Source organism: Ovis canadensis, chromosome 3 (genome assembly GCF_042477335.2).
Source record: "Ovis canadensis isolate MfBH-ARS-UI-01 breed Bighorn chromosome 3, ARS-UI_OviCan_v2, whole genome shotgun sequence".
Taxonomy (NCBI): Eukaryota; Metazoa; Chordata; class Mammalia; order Artiodactyla; family Bovidae; genus Ovis; species Ovis canadensis.
In genome coordinates, this window is record NC_091247.1 from 185,637,267 (window position 1) to 185,652,019 (window position 14,753).

Here is a 14,753-nt window from a genome sequence, read left to right on the forward strand (position 1 = left end):
ATGAGAAGATGAATGGGTAACAGGGACCCTGACCCCTGGGGGTAAAGTCTCAGGTCAAGAGGCTCCAGAGGGAGTGCTTCCTGGATGCACATGTGCCCTCTTCACAGACCAACAGACATGACTCTCCTCACCCTGTTCTGGGTCAAGCAGCCCACACACGACAGGAAGTGCACCGCTCACTTCCCCAGTGGAGCCAAACTCGAATCACCTCCACCTGCTGCATCTGCAGGGATGTCAGGGGTGAAGGGCCCCAGCGCGGTGCCAGTGCTTCCCCTGCTCTGTTGAGCCCCTTTCTCAGTACTCTGCATGTATGTTACATACGTGCAGGCAACAGGGAGGTGCAGTAGGGACCCGACCTCCAGGAACATTGCTCCCCTGATGCCAGTCTCCACTGGGATCCCACTCCCTGTTCCTCTTTCCTGTGGGGAACTTCACTCCTGTGGAGCCTGGGTTGGGCCATCGCTGTGACAGCACTGTCACCTGGGTCCTCACTGGATCCTCACTGCACCTCTGAGAGCAGGTGGTATCACCCTACGGAGAACAGGAGAAAGCTGGGCCCAGGGTCAGGAACGTGGCCACGGCCCCTGCCTGGGAAGGACTGTCTGGGGTGGGGCCTCTGTGTGCTTCCAGCCTCTTTCCTGCATCCCGGTTGAGCTGATTGGTCGGGAGGACACAGGGTGTCCTGTCCCAGGAGGATGTGGAGCAAGCACGTGGTATTTCTGTAGCACAGCTGTCCTGGGTCCGGGGCAGTGTACCTGCCTTCCTGGAGCCCAGATCAGGCAGCTGTCTGTTGCTACTTGCTGTCATGTCCCACGTGGGGAGAGATGGGCAGGGGTCTGTGCTGCACACACGTGCCCACCACCCAGGACCTGAGTCCCTCCCCGCAGGGCCTCAGGTGTGGTTTCTAGTTTCTCTGCAGGCCCTGGCACTGGGTGGCTTTAAGCTGCTGCTACCATGTCTCAAAGGTACCTTGTAAGTCACAGAGCCACCTTCACACCAGCTGCACACAACCTCCTGTTGTTCCTGGGGCTTAAACCTAACTGAGCAGTGTTGTGCTATGTTGCAGAGGTCAGTATTTACACTAGAGCTGCTTCTTTTCAGCAAGCTGTGTTGCTTGCACAGAATATCCACCAAGTGTTTACACTCAGATGAGTGATGAGCGGGGCTGGGCCCTGTCTCCCTTCAATGACAATCGGTGATAAGAGACTTCTGTCACAGCCCTGCTTCCAAACCATGTGTAGTCCCAGCCGGCTCTCCTGCCTGTGGCCCCACCTGCTCAGCCTCTGCTGCTTAGCTCCTCTGTCTCGTAAGGCTGCTAAACCCACTCTTGACTTTACATTATCTGTTAAACATAAAAAATTAGAAGAGCTTTTTCTCTGTTTACCTAAGGTAAAGCTGCCTGAACACCCATGCCCACTGTGACCTTTGGTAGAAGGGAACGTGGGCAGAGACACCCAGATGTAAGATTCCTTCAGGGCGGAGGTTCTGTGTTTGTCTGCAAGTCTAACTCATTACTTCCCCTTTGCTGACCGCAGCTTGTCCCCTTCCAAAGCCCTTCTCCACTTTACCCCCAGGTCCTGCTTCCCCTGTATCTGGAAAAGCCTGCTCACAGTGCAGCAGGATAGACCCTGACTCCAGGCTTGGCCTTGCTCCAGAGCTCATGGTGGGTGCTGGTGCGGGGAGCGGGGTGTGGTATGGGATAAGCATCCAGCTCTCCTCTTCTAGATCAAAGACCTGGACAGCAACATTTACCCCATTGGCCAGAGCAACATCAGCAAGGCAGGCAGTTATCACGTGGGAAAGGAGGAGAAAGGGAGGGGCTGGGAAGAAGCCCACAGGGTGGGAGAGTGATTTGCCAAGGGCCTCACAGTCTGTTGGTGGCAGGTCTTCCTTCACAGATCCAGGGAGGGATGTGCTGAGCCAAGAAGGACCTGGCATGTCAGAGCTGAACTTGTTTCTCTAAGGGCTCAACAGGAAGGGGGCAATAGCCCAGGGTATGGCCCGGTGGGTGGGCAGGCCTGAGAGACTCAGATGTGAGGGCTTTCGCTTTCCCCTTTGCTTCCTGGTATGTATCTGGGCCCAGAGGTGTGTGTGGTTTATTGAAGAGATGCACAGCTGGTGGCTGCATCTGCAGAGCTGAGAACAATAGGGTCTTGGTCACACTCAGGCCGAGGAAGACTCCTGGGCAAATAGGGGGTTAAGAACCCACCTAACTCCCCATCCTCAGGATGAATGTCTGAGAAAAGGATGATTGCCACTAATTGACAGAAGGGAAATGGGAGCCCAGAGAGGTGAGGTCAGGGTCTGAGGCAGCAGGTTAAGCAGGGGCAGAGCCTGGATATGGGGGCAGGTGTGTCTGAGGGCTTCCTCCCATCCCCCGGGGCCCCTAAACAGAGCAGAGGGAGGGTGGCACCTGCTCAGGTGGGCTCAGCTCAGGATGTGTACTCCTGAGATGTGACTGGAGACCCGAGAAGGAAGGGGATTTGGGGGGTGCTCTAGTCCTTTGGCCTAGAACACACAGAAGAACTATACAAAAAAGGTCTTAATGACCCAGATGTCCATGGTGGTGTGGTCACTCCCCTAAAGCCAGACATCTTGGAGTGTGAAGTCAAGTGTCCTTAGGAGCATCACTACGAACAAAGCTAGTGGAGGTGATGGAATTCCAGCTGAGGTATTTCAAATCCTAAAAGATGATGCTGTCAAAGTTTTGCACTCAAGATGCCAGCAAATTTGGAAAGTTCAGCAGTGGCCACCTGACTGGAAAAGGTCAGTTTTCATTCCAATCCCAAAGAAAGGCAATGTCAAAGAATGCTCAAACTACCACACAATTACACTCATCTCACACACTAGCAAGGTAATGCTCAAAATTCTCCAAGCTAGGCTTCAACAGTATGTGAACAGAGAAAATCCAGATGGTCAAGCTGGATTTAGAAAAGGCAGAGCAACCAGAGATGAAATTGACAACATTCATTGGATCATAGAAAAAGCAAGAGAATTCCAGAAAACATCTACTTCTGCTTCATTGACTACACGAAAGCCTTTGACTGTGTGGATCACAACAAACTGGAAAATTCTTCAAGAGATGGGAATACCAGACCACCTGACCTGCCTCCTGAGAAATCTGTATGCAGGTAAAGAAGCAACAGCTAGATCTGGATGTGGAACAACAGACTGGTTCCAAATTGGGAAAGGAGTCCATCAAGGCTATATATTGTCATCCTGCTTATTTAACTTATATGCAGAGTACATCATGAGAATTGCCAGGCTGGATGAAGTAAAAGATGGAATCAAGATTACTGGGAGAAATATCAATAACCTTAAATATGCAGATAACATCACCCTTATGGCTGAAAGCAAAGAAGAACTAAAGAACCTCTTGATGAAAGTGAAAGAGGAGAGTGAAAAAGCTGGCTTAAAACCCAACATTCAAAACACTAAGATCGTGGCATCCGGCCTCATCACTTCACGTGGCAAATAGACGGGGAAACAATGGAAACGGTGACAGACTTTATTTTCCTGGGGTCCAAAATCACTGCAGATGGTGACTACAGCCATGAAATTAAAAGACATTTGCTTCTTGGAAGGAAAGCTATGACCAACATAGACAGCATATTTAAAAGCAGAGACATTACTTCACCAACAAATTTCCGTCGAGTCAAAGCTATGGTTTCTCCAGTCATCATGTATGGCTGTGAGCGTTGGGCCATAAAGAAGGCTGAGCGCTGAAGAATTGATTCTTTCAAACTATGGTGCTGGAGAAGACTTTTGAGAGTCTCTTGGACTGCAAGGAGTTCACACTGGTCAATCCTAAAGGAAATCAGTCCTGAATATTTATTGGAAGAACTTATGCTGAAGCTGAAGCTCTAATACTTTGACCACCTGATGCAAAGAACTGACTCATTGGAAAAGACCCTGATGCTAGGAAAGATTGAAGGCGGGAGGAGAAGGGGACAACAGAGGATGAGATGGTTGGATGTATCACTGACTCAATGGACATGAGTTTGAGCAAGCTCTGGAAGTGCTGAACACTGGAAGTGATGAACAGGGCAACATCTGGAAGTGATGAACAGGGAAGCCTGGAATGCTGCAGTCCACGAGGTTGCAAAGACTCAGACAGGACTGAAGGACTGAACTGAACTCTGGAGAGGCCAGGTATGGGATCTTGAGCCCAGAGAGTGAATTGGAACCCTGTCTACCATGAACAAGATTTCTGACCTTGGGCAAAACACATAATATCTATGCTTGACTTCCTTATCTTCAAACAGGGATATAATAGTACACACCTCAGGGTTATTGGAATGATATACCTTATAATTTATAAAATCTTAGAGCAACTGAAGTATGAGCAAAATCATAAACACTTGAGGCTCTCATCAATAGCTGTAGCTATAGCAATAAGGATCTTTACTATCATTTCAGTCAGGTCTCAGGAGGGGTGATTGATAAATGCTCTTTTGCCTTCTAAAAAGGGATTAAACAAAATCAACATTTGCTTTCTTTCTTTACCTCCCAGCACATGATAGTTACAACCAGAACCAAGAGAAAACTTCTCAATATAAAGATCTGCTTAAAAAAAAAAAAAAAAGACAACTGAGAACTGGCAAGATTGAAAGGATGGCACTCTCCTATATCGTGAGTCTGAATATAAATTGGGAGTTTCCTTGCATAACAGTGAGGCTCTAGGTATGAAAAAGTTTTAGGTGTTGATACCCTCAGACCCATTCATTCTACTTCCAGAAATAGCTTAAAGAAATATTATCAAATGAAGGCAAACTTTTCTACAAGAAAGGTGTTCTTTGCACTATTGTTTATGTAAATAATTAGAAACAGCCTAACAGTTCAGCAGTCAGGGGATGACAGCAGAGAGGACTGGGCACCACCGGGGTTGCTCAGCCGCCCAGGGCAGAGCTTCAGGGATTGGGCGGGGTTGGAGGGACTTCAGGCCCTTGTGAGAGAAAGGCTGTTGCAGAAGCTAGGGGGGCGTGGGCTGCGGGAGCTGCAGCATCAGGAAGTTTATCAAAGCAGAGACTGGAGCACAGGGAGCAAGACGTCATTTTAGAACAAAAACACTCGTTTGTTAATAAACATATCTATGAATAAGTATTTTTATATTAAAAAAGGCGTAGGGCATAGTCATCACAAATGTGGGATGTAGATTGGAAAGACCAGGCTCTGGCACCAGCATGCAAACTTGGGCTGACCCAATCCTAGGTGAGTCTCAGGAGCCTGCATGTCATAGACAGAGAATCAGTGTTAGTTATTGCCAAGTAGTGCACACACGTGTTCCCTCATGGGATTTCCAGAGTAGCCCTTCCTGCCTATTCGTCCATCTCTGGTGTTATTGCTCTATAACTCCTCAGATGGCTGTCTCCTGTCTGATGACCTTCTCCTGGTGCCCCAACAGGAGAGCAGGACTCTGACTCAGGGTGGAGAGGGCAGTGGGAGGATGCGTAACTTTCCCTAACTAGTGGCCAGCGGAGCCCAGGGGACAGAGAAGCGCGCTGGGCTAAGTGCGTGGTGGCACTGGCGGCCGTCCTGGTGGAAACCGCTGGAGACCAGACCCCTCGCTGCTCCCTGCAGTCGCTGTTCACTCACAATGGAGCCCACAGCCTGTTTCTCCTTCCCAGGGGTGAAGCCGCACCTCCTTCCAGCCTGACGCAGACAAGGAGCTGAAAGGAGATCTGAGATCCTGCTGCTGCCATGAACCCAGAAGACCTCCGGGACTGCTCAGGTAGCCAGCTGTCTCTTGTTTGGATGGTTCCTACTTATGACCCAGAACTGACATGCTGCCAAGTATCTGAATTAACCTGGAGAAGAATCGAGAATCAGAAGGGAATAGAGAAGCATCCTTGCGTCCTATGGAGGCCAAGGAGACTTCCCCCACCCTGGGGTCTGTCCCCATAGCCTCCTTACTGGCTCTCTCCTCTGGGAGCCGTGGCCAAGGGGCTTGGTTTCTCCCTCCCGGTCCCCCAGATCCCAGCTCATGACTCAGAAGTGAGGCCAGAACAGCCCACGGACAGAGGGGACAGCAGAGGGGATCCCCAAGACCAGACAGGGCAGGGAGAGGAGGTCCCACAGTATCCCTGAAGCTTCTCCTGCCCTCTCTCCTGGTCCAAGCAGCCTCCTGCTCCCACATCCTGGGGCATCACCACAGAGGCTGTTTCCTCCAACTCTCTGCCCTGCTGCCTGCCCTGCTGCTCTGCAAGGATCACAGACCCTGAACTGAACCCCAGTCTGGCCTTGTCGTCTCCCCCTTATGTGACTGGAGCACAGTCATCTGACCTCACCTGTAAAATGAGAAGAATATTTCCCTATATTGTTATGAGGATGAAATGTAATGTGGTCTGTGGCCTGGGCCACACAGTAGGTCCTGCCGAGTGTGGTGCTGTCCCCTCTACCCAGACTGTTAGATCCAGGTGGAAAACTCGCCCTCCCCCAGAATCCCCTCTCCCCCCATGCTGTGTCACCACACCCGCCCAGGGGCCTCATATATAAGCATGTGCTTACCAGGTCTGATACCTCAGGCAGGTACTGGCTCTACTGATCTCAAACACCCCTGCAGATATCAAGTGCTCTGTCATTTCCCGCACCCACCCACACCCCAATCAATAAATACACAGATTTAGTGCTCTGGGTTCCCTGCATATGAGACCTGGGTTCTTTTCACTCTTACTAAAACAGGAAAAAGAAAAAAAATTAACAACCCTTCACGCTGCAGGATAGACAGAGAGAGAGTGAGCTGGTATCGCTTCCTCTTCAAATAAGGACACAAATCTTCTTGGATTAGGGCCCCACACTTATGACCTCATTTCACTGTAATTTCCACCTTAAAGGCTCTGTCTTCAAATAGTCTTCATTGAGGAGGGGTGAGGCTATGGCTTCAACATATGATTGGGGTGGTTGCACACAGTCCACCCATAACCCCAGGTGAATCCGTCAACAGGACCCCCAGATGACTGCTGCTCAGGAAGGTTAACTTTAACCACTTCACCCTCAGTACCATTTACCATTACATTACACCATAATTTCTTCTCATCTTAGTCTTTTATCCACCTAGGGTAAAAGCTTTTTTGAGGATATCATTGAGTATATCCACAAGAGAGTAAGCAACGAAGAGCTGCAAAACCTGCTCATTAAGTCAAAACTTAGGAGAATTTTGTGACTGAGGCTGGTTTGTCCAGGTAACGTACACGGGTGTATCAGGAATGTTACCCGCATCCCCCCACCTCAGGCTAGCTTCCATCTGGCAGGCCTCCTCCAGGGGTCAGGGTGGAGCAGAGGGTCCAGGCTAGAGGGCTAGTAGGCAGGCTTGGGCAGCAGGACCGGGACTAGAGTGAGGAGAGTGGGCCCCGAGGACACAGAACTGGAGGGGTTGTGACCCTGGCAGAGGCCCCCTGAGGGTGAGGGGGGACATTTCTTCCCTCCCAGACGGGATCCCCTCAAGCTGGGCTAGAAGGCCCTGGGTGACCGTGTCCTCCACACCCTGCCTGGGACCTGGCTTCTCCCTCCATCTGGGACCCTCTTCTAGTCTGTATGGAGCTGCCCCGACAGTGGGAAGGCCGTGTGGCTCAGTGAGCCCTCCAGGGTCACAGTGAGTGCCTGTGATTGTGTGTCATTTGAGGGATTCTGAGGACCTCACGCATCCGCAGCAAAGAGGAAAGCACTTCCTCCACCAGCTGAGCAAGTGCTGGTCTCTTCAGACTCAGCAATTCAGATAGATGTTTCCTCAAGACTCTTGAATCTTTAGAGGCTCCATAAAGTTGCATACGGTCTTAGAGTGCAGGTATGTGAAGCTGTCGCCAGGTAAGGTGTGTTAGGCTGGTGACCCCTGAGAGGTCAGGGATGCTGGGCACTGAAGGATGTCAGGATTCCAGTTACAGTTTATTGCAGAGCAGAATTCAGGTTCCCTTCAGCTCTAGGACAGAGTCTGGGCAGGTTTCACACATGAAATTTCAACTGTCCTCAGGATGAGTTACTGCCCTGGATTCAGTGTGTGGCAGGAACACAAGGCACTGCCCCCAGGGGTGCTCACACTGTTTAAAAACAAATTGTGACTTTTTTTTTAAAACGTTCATTTTGCCTGAAATATAACATCAAATAAATTGGGGAGTTGTCATGGGATGAGATTTCTAGAGAGCTCTGGGTTTGTGTACTGTGTCTTTTGCTTCTTTGTGCAATGTCTGCAGTGCTCAATTTGTGTCTCTCTTCGTATTGTCTCAGTCTTTCTTTTTTGTTAGTTGCCAGGAAGTTAACTCGGTGTTAAAGAATTTTAAATGCGTGACAACAAAAACCATTTTGTGATGTTGAATGAGAATAGGACCAGGCTTGAATCTTTTGCTTATTATGGTGATGCTTTATTTGTCTATTACTGTTATTATTTCCAAGCTAAAAATTTAAAAACTAATTATTAATACCCTGGCCTGTTGTCTCTGAATACTCCCAGAGGTCAGACTAATGCCCTAGTGTCCAAATCCTCTGGAGCTCAGTGCAGATATTACATGACCCAAAGCCACCATCATATGTCACTTTGTCAGACTGTCCGGTGGCCAAAGGCCCAGGCAGACAAAGACACTCCTATCAGCCAGAATATTCCGGGAGCTTAGGGACCACTTCCCAGCGGCCAAGGGTTAAGAGCAGGTTGACTCCTCACTACACACTCAGGCCCTTGAATGAAGTTTTTCTCCCCCAATCCCACTTCTGTTAGTTTCTCTGTGGACTTTCCACACTATCAGCCTTTGGAAGTGATTGTATTGACCTGCCTCTGAGGCATCTTCATCAAATACCTCTCTTAAGACTATCTTAAAATGGCTTTTGCTTGTTTATTTCATGATCGAGTAATGGAGTATCCATGAAGTACAAACATATGTTTAATGTTGAAAATAACTTACATTTGTAAAATTCTTCCCTTGTGATTTATAATAAAATCTCTGTAGTTTATGCAGAATAGATCCATTGAGCTTATTTTACAGACAAGCAAAGTGTCTTTCTCAATCCCTTGATGTTCCTTGTTACAGGGAAGAAGTGGAGGCATTATGTAAATTTCTGAATGAGTTGAAGACAGACTTGGCTATGGAAGACCAAGAGAGATTCCAACAGGACCTGCTAGACAGGCAGAGGTTTTTAAAGGAGTTTCCTCAGGTGAAAAGGGAGTTGGAAGAGAGCATAAGAAAGCTCTGTGCACTTGCAGACAGGGTTTGACAAATTGCACAGGGATTGTACCATCTTCAAGGTGGTGGCCAACTCCACCGGCACTGTGTCTGGTGTTCTGAGCACCCTTGGCCTGGCTCTGGCACCCGTGACAGCAGGGGCCAGTTTGGCTCTCTCAGCCACTGGGTTAGGGCTGGGAGCAGCAGCTGCTGTGCCCACTGTGTCCTCCAGCATCATGGAACTCTTTAGCAGGTCATCAGCAGAAACGGAAGCCAGTGGCCTGTTGTCAACTAGCGTCAAAGAAAAGGTGTCTGTGGGAGCTCGATGTCTGTGTGCACTTGGGATGGCTTTTCCTACAGCAAAAGTCTACAAATCCATGCAAGGGGTTAGGAAACAAATTTATGCTGCGAAGCTGGTGAAAGACAACTCTCAGTTAGCAGCCCATGCTAAAAGCTTCACGAGCACTGGGCAAGTCTCTGTCCAAACCAGCAAGGAGGTGAACAAAGCTTTCAAAGGCACGGCTCTGGTAATGACCAAAAAGGCCTGGATCAGGCTTTGCAGGAATCTCCCTTCTAGTGGATGTGGGCTTCCTGGTAAGAGTCAGTGCACTTACATGAGAGGGCAAAGACAGAGTTGGCTGAGAAGCTGAGGCAGCCGGCCAGGGAGCTGGAGGAGGAGTTGAAGGAGGCCATACAGACCTATGAGAGGCTGAAGGAAGGCCCGACTCCCCCACCCTCAGAGCAGTGCAGGAACCAGGGACACACGTGAGACCAAGGTTGAGAGCAGCTTGTTAGAGGGGAAAGGAGGGGAGACAGCACTGATGGAGCTGGGTGTTAGGAATCTGGCATTTCTGCAGCTGAGCACAGCAGGGGAGGAATGCATGCAGGTGGAAGAGGGGAGAGAGAAGGAAGGAGCCTGGGGCCTGGACTAAGAGGGGAGGGGGACTAGAGAGTGAGGGGAAGGGAGAAACCACTTATTTTGGACTAAAGAACACACTGGGGGCAGAGTAGAGAGGCAGGGGAACTAGCCACGAGAGGCCAGGAATACGAAAGGCTTTAAAATGGGAGAAAGTCAAAGAGGAATGATAGCTGGGATCCAGGAGTAGCCCGGCCTCCTCTATCGCCCTCCCCAGGGTTTGCTGTCCCAGCAAGAGTCTCCCCTGGTGGTGGTCTCCAGCCCTCCTTCTCCAGCATCAACTCACCTTTGATCCCAGCAGGTTTATCTTAATTAGGCAGTGACTTCTTGATGATGATGGTGGTGGTGGTGGTGGCAGCGATGACCACTCAGTGGGTGGAACGTTTGTCGAGATGCAGGTGATATTTGGGACCAGGATACACTGAGTGACTAATGAAGTTCCTATGAAATTCCAAATGCTGTGTGAGACAGCATTGATGATTTCAAAAAAAAAAAAAAAAAATACAAAAGAAAGAAAAAATGACACCAGAAGGCAACAACAGAACTTTGTGGTGCATCAAGATCAACCGGCCTGGGGTGAAGAGGAAGCCTCTCAGACCCTCGGTATCTTCTGCTGTGGGTGGGGCTGGACAAGACATTTCAGGGTCCTTTGTCTCTCCCCACGTTTTGTTCTCCTGACTCTGGTTGAATAAATACGAGCTGATTCACTGAGGCTTCCTTGCATTGACTGAGGGGCTCAGCTGGGCTCCAGATGCCTGACCTCCTTCCAAGTGAGCCTGTCTCCCAGGATCTCAGGGTGCAGGTCCTCCACGGCTCCTCCTGCCTGCCCGCTGGGCTCTCATCCATCGTTTCCCTCAGACCCTGGAGCCCCCAGGCCCATGGGATGCCCGGGGGTGCCCGTGTCATCTGACTTGGGCTGAGCATGGGAATACTCCTCCTCCAGCCCTGGGGACCAGGATGGACATGGGGCACCCATGGGTGATTGAGAGCAGAGGGCTTGTGTGCAGGTGTGAGAGAGGGTCAGCCATAAACAGAGGGGCAGAGAGAGAGCACACGCCTCACCCAGGCTGCCTCCACGTTTCACCAGGACTCCTGCAGGAGCTTCCCCTCTCCTCTTGGCCAGAGCCTGGACCTCAGAGGGTGAAGGCTGAGCTTTGGGACCTTGCTCTTTCTTATCATAAATGAGAACAATTTGTTTTGCTGAAGGTTCACAGGGTATCATGACCTGACATCAAGAAAAAAGGCTCTGACACCAAGAAGGTTGCAACAACTAACCAGGCCCCTCGCTTACCTTTCCCATTAAAGGGCTTTGCTGAGAGCTTCAGGGAGCTTGGGATTTTTAACGCATGAGCCACCCGTCTCTTTGCATGGCCCTGCAATGAACCATCTTCGGTCCAAACTCCAACATTTTGCTATTGTTCGGCCTCACTGTGTGTAGGGAACATGGACTTGCATTCAATAAAGCAGGCAGCCCAAAGTATTCTGCCAGAGCCTCAGGTCCCTCGAAGGCAGAGGTGGACGCTAGGCTTACTCCATCCCCGGAGGCAGGACTGAGGGGCTGGGGAAAGTGGGCAGGAAGGAGGGAAGGCCCATCCAAGGCCATGCTCTGACCTGGTCACCCATCTGGGATTGCACCTGCCACAACCTTCTGAGGAGCCTTCATGGAATGGCCTCAGGCTGCTCCTCTCCAGGAAGGAAAGGGGGGCATCTGGGTGTTGCTCTCACCCCCACGGGTCTGCTCCACGGGGCACCAACTCTCTGTGTTTCCATGTGGAGCATGTGAGCACCTAACAGGCTCCCATCCCATGGTGACCCCTGTCTCAGGTGAGATCCCTGTGGTTCTGAGCAACAGAAACTGAGTCTGGCTAAGTGAGCACAGAAGAGGGCCCACTGGAGGGAACCAGGGCAGGTCAGAGAAAGGAAAGAAGCCCCCAAACCTGCATAGTTCAGGAAGGACTGGAAGCAGGACAGGGCCCCTTGCAGGAGCTCATGGTCTTGTCCCCTAAGGCCCCTGCCAGCAGGGGGGCTTAGGTCAGGCACCGAGAGTCTCAGAGTCAAAATCCCAGGACACAGAAGAGCTTGGGTTGGGAGACTGTATTCTTGGACCAGTAGGTCAGGCTGACGGATGAGAAGGATGAACGGGTAATAAGGACCTGAACCCTGTGGGAAAGTCTCTGATCAAGAGGCTCCAGATTGAGTGCTTCCTGGATGCCCACGGGCCCTCTTCTCAGACCAAAAAAATGAGTCTCCTCACCCTGTTCTGGGTCCAAGCATCCCACACACGGCAGTAAGTGCACCACCTTTTCATATGGTTCGCACTGCTCATGTTCCTGGGGTTCTTGCGGCAAGAATACTTTGGCCACCTGATGTGAAGAGACGAGTCACTGGAAAAGAGCCTGATGCTGGGGAAGACTGAGGAGTGCTGGCAATTCTGGGCTTTTGGGCAGAAAATTGCCAATATTGGCAATTCCTTGGGGTTTTTTTCAGGCCAGAAGGGTAGCAGACTTATCAGAATTTCAGTCACTTCTATCCGTCCAAGAACTGCAGCTGCCTTCAAGGGAAATCCACAAAAAATGACTATCTCATCCTTTGCCCATCATTCAATCTGTGTTTTGCTCTCCTCAAAATCTTCCTGTTCTTCTCCTCCTGAGCCCACACGTGGCGGGTTTGCACTCTGTCCTTCTGTGTTTTGTACTTTGTACCAGGTCTTGAGTGTGTGGTTGCTGCCTGCAGGAGAGTCTGCTTGTCAGGAGCTTGTCTGAAATGAGTTTTGAGCCTTAGTTCTTTCGCTGACTTGTTGTGTGATCTGGAACAAGTCACGTCCCTGCCTTTGCCTGTTTCCCTGTCTACATAATAAAATAATAATTCTGCCCCTCTTCAGAAGAATCACATGATAAAAATGTAAATGAATTGCAAATGGCCAAGTGCTCTTCTGATAGAATCATATCCTTCGCTCCTCCTGTCCTTCCACAGGCTCTCCAGGGCCCAGGGTGCCCCTGACCTCTATCCTAGGGAAGCAGGCCCTTACGGGGAGGGAGAACTTGGACCTCGGTGTTCAGCCCACCTCCCACCTCCTTCCCCTTGGACATAAATCAGGATGGTGAAGATCCCAACTTTAGAGTCAGACCTGGGCTTCTATTTCTCTTTACATCTCTGAGATCTCGGATAAGCCGTTTCCCTCTCCTTGATGAGCAAGGCTGCCCTTTGCCTCCTCCCTGATGGGGAACCCCCTGCTGACACAGTGCTGTTCACAAGCCTCGTGTGGTTCTCGCCCTCTGCTTCCACATCTGGCCTGGCAACGCTTGTCCTCCTGCGCTTGCTCCTCTGGCTCCTAAGTATGTTAGGTCTCTCTTGACTTTGAACTGCCTCTTTACAAAAAGGCAATACTGTTTCTCCAGTCACCTAAAGCAATGTTACCTGAGCCCCCATGTCCACTGCCGCCTTTGTGAGAAGTGCATGTGTGCAGAGCCGTCCACAGGTGAGGTCCTATCTTAGGTGAACTCCCCAGGTTGGTAGGTTACCAATATGCTACTGGAGATCAGTGGAGAAAAAACTCCAGAAAGAATGAAGAAATGGAGCCAAAAGAAAAACAATACCCAGTTGTAGATGCGACTGGTGAGGGAAGTATAGTCCCTTGCTGTAAAGAGCAATATTGCATAGGAACCTGGAACGTCAGGTCCATGAATCAAGGCAAATTAGAAGTGGTCAAACAAGAGATGACAAGAGTGAACATCGACATTCTAGGAATCAGTGAACTAAAATGGACTGGAATGGGTGAATTTAACTCAGGTGATCATTTTAATCTACTACTGTGGGCACGAATACCTTAGAAGAAATGGAGTAGCCATCATAGTCAGCAAGAGTCTGAAATGCAGTACTTGGATGCAATCTCAAAATGACAGAATGATTTCTGTTCGTTTCCAAGGCACACCATTCAATATCACAGTAATCCAAATCTATGCCCCGACCAGTAATGCTAAAGAAGCTGAAGTTGAATGGTTCTATGAAGACCTATAAGACCTTCTAGAATTAACACCCTTAAAAGATGTCCTTTTCATTATAGGGGACTGGAATGCAAAAACAGGAAGTCAAGAGATACCTGGAGTAACAGGCAAATTTGGCCTTGGAGTACAGAATGAAGCAGGGCAAAGGCTAATAGAGTTTTGCCAAGAGAACACACCAGTCATAGCAAACACCCTCTTCCAACAACACAAGAGAAGAGTCTACTCATGGACAGCACCAGATGGTTAATACCGAAATCAGATTGATTATATTCTTTTAGCCAAAGATGGAGAAGCTTTATATAGTCAGCAAAAACAAAACTGGGAGCTGACTGTGACTCAGATCATGAACTCCTTATTGCCAAATTCAGACTTAAATTGAAGAAGTAGGGAAAACCACTAGACCACTCAGGTATGATCTAAATCAAATCCCTTACAATTATACAGTGGAAGTGAGAAATAGATTCAGGGGATTAGATCTGATAGACAGAGTGCCTGATGAACTATGGACAGAGGTTCATGACATTGTACAGGAGGCAGGGATCAATATCATTCCCAAGAGAAAGAAATGCAAAAAGCAAAATGGCTATCTCAGGAGTCCTTACAAATATCTGTGACTAGAAAAGAAGCAAAAGGCAAAGGAGAAAGGGAAAGATATACCCATTTGAATGCAGAGTTCCAAAGAATAGC

At 49.5% G+C, this 14,753-nt stretch overlaps 1 protein-coding gene and 1 pseudogene across 1 annotated transcript in view; both read left to right on the forward strand.

Annotated features, from left to right (window-relative positions):
• Positions 1-2,060: 2,060 nt before the first annotated feature.
• LOC138437650 (apolipoprotein L3-like) overlaps positions 2,061-14,753 on the forward strand; it is a 228,711-nt gene continuing 216,018 nt past the window's right edge. Inside the window, exon 1 of the mRNA XM_069585334.1 lies at positions 2,061-2,185. The gene's annotated coding sequence lies outside the window, so the exon portion shown is untranslated. The remainder of the gene's footprint in view (positions 2,186-14,753) is intronic.
• LOC138436382 (apolipoprotein L3-like) lies at positions 4,615-9,915 on the forward strand (annotated as a pseudogene).